General features: G+C 27.3%; 1 protein-coding gene across 6 annotated transcripts in view; it reads right to left on the bottom strand.

Annotated features, from left to right (window-relative positions):
* The window catches only part of LOC125036903 (Kv channel-interacting protein 1-like), a 611228-nt gene that overhangs the window by 279950 nt on the left and 328778 nt on the right, over positions 1-2500 (bottom strand). The gene's annotated exons all lie outside the window — the stretch shown is intronic.

Raw genomic sequence — 2500 nt, 5'->3', positions numbered from 1 at the left:
TCCACCTACAAAACCGTAATGATTTGTTAGATCAACTAAATATACTTAAGGAATAAAGAGCATATGTTATACTAACTTACAGACATTGTTTTTAATATCAACATAGAATCCTTATATATCCTAGTACCTTGGAATTATGTTTGTTTGTTTTTTTGATTCCTAACTTTATGAATATATCTGGAGAAATTTCCCCATTTCGAGTTCTTAGGGGTCAAAAAAGGACCACTCATCCTTTCCTCCCTCCTCCTGTTCATCAGTGTGGGATACATTTTTTTTTGTATAATAGATAAATTAATGAAAAAAATATATATATGTATAATTATTATGACCTATTCATGATGCCTATGCCCGGTAATAGAGTAAATATCGAAGAGGTAAGAAAATTCGTGACTGGTTAAAAGTCTACGGAGAAGGTACATCCGTTTTCATTATCTCCACGATAATTTTCAAATATGTGAGTCGATTTTCTTCAAAAACTTATGTATATATACATATATATACACATATATACATATATGTATATACATATATATACATATATATACATATATATACATATATATATATTTATATATATATATATATATATATATATATATATATATATATATATATATATATATATATGTACGTATATGTGTGTATATATATATATATATATATATATATATATATATACACACATATATATATGTATATATTTACATATATATATATTTATATATGCATATTATTATTATTATTATTTTTTCTATTCACTTGTGATAGCCAAAGCCACTGCAGCCTGTGGAACATGGGCCATAACAGTGATATTAACCCAATGCCGACGGGTATGACGTGTACGTACATGATATGCCCACTGTAAGTACTTGTTTGATAGTTTTTACACATAGATGGCTACACAAATAGCCAGTTACGAGTACTGCCTGTCTCGCCCGTTTACCCTTTTCTTTGATTTACTAATGTTTATAACATTATAGTAATTATAATGTTTATAATAAAATTAACACCATCGATATCCATAGCACTAGTAAAAACTACGCCAAATCAAATCAGGTAAGGTCACAAGGTCTATTAATTGACTCCTTTGTGGCTAAGCACGAGTAGAGCTATCTATGTGCAGAAACATTTCACAAAAATATAGAAAATGAACACAGCATTTTCCCCATTTTTAATTAATTTCCCCAGGCGGCATTGGGTTAACAATCGAAATCAACGCTGCCCTTGAAATCATCCAGCGATAATGCTCCCTGAGTACATTAGCAGCAAAATTATATCAATCACATGAGCAAGCAATCAACATTACAACTTTGTGAGTATCTTAAATACTATTATTCGATTACAGAAAACGAGTCTGAAAGGGATGACTAGTGAAATTTAAATTCGGAAACCTAAGTTCACATATATAACAATTTGGACAAAGTTAAGATTATTCTCCTTATTTGATAGTAGCAGTAATGGCAAAGATCTTCATATCTGTGAAAGTACTTGGTATAATCAAAGACAACTTTAATGTACAAAGTTAAACATGAGCGTTGCGAACCAAAGAAAACAGAAATGGACAGGGAGACTCATGTATATATCAACACCAAAGGAGATAGTAATAATAAATGATAATGAGAAGGTTTATAGTAATAACAGTTAAAAAGAAAGAACGATATTATTGTCATTATGACCAGTATAATTATCATCACCATTATCATCCCTATTTTAACATCATTATAATTTAGATTATTATTAATGTCATCATTATCATTATTACGATTTCACCATTATCATTACCGTAATGATATAATCACTGTCATCATTATTACACTTACGATTATAACTATCAGTATTGTTACTGTTATCATTATTGTCATTGTCATTATCATTACAGCTAATTTTATTATCATTATTGTAACTATTATTATGATCATATCCTTTATTATTGTATTCATTAACATTTCATTGCTAAAACTACTTCATTTAATTACGATTATTATTGTTCGTATTATCATTACTACTATTTCTATCATTATCACTATTTCTATTAAAATTATCATTCTTATTTTTATTCTTATTTTTATCATTCTTATTCTTATTATCATTATCATTCTTATCATCTTCACCATAATCATGATCATCATGATCATCATCATTATCATCATAATCATCATCATTATAATTATTATCACCTTTATGTTATTGTTATTCTTATTATTTTCATCATTATCATCATTGCTATTATAATCATTATTAGAATTGATCATAATCAACACTTTCGTTATTATTTTCACTAATGTAAATATAGCTATACCTAGCAGTATTAACATGATTATCATTACTACTATTATTATCATTGATATTCCTCTCACCACCATGATTTTTATTGTTATTGTCATTATCATCATTCCTTCTTCTATTATCATTATTGTTGTCGTATTTATAATTATCACTATCATCACTGAGAATATCTTGACTTGACCAATAAAACTCTGATTAGTGTTAATAGTCAAGA

This window comes from Penaeus chinensis, chromosome 22, assembly GCF_019202785.1.
Source record: "Penaeus chinensis breed Huanghai No. 1 chromosome 22, ASM1920278v2, whole genome shotgun sequence".
In the NCBI taxonomy this organism is placed as follows: domain Eukaryota; kingdom Metazoa; phylum Arthropoda; class Malacostraca; order Decapoda; family Penaeidae; genus Penaeus; species Penaeus chinensis.
The sequence above is the reverse complement of the archived record's forward strand: the minus strand, read 5'-3'. Positions and strand labels throughout refer to the sequence as shown.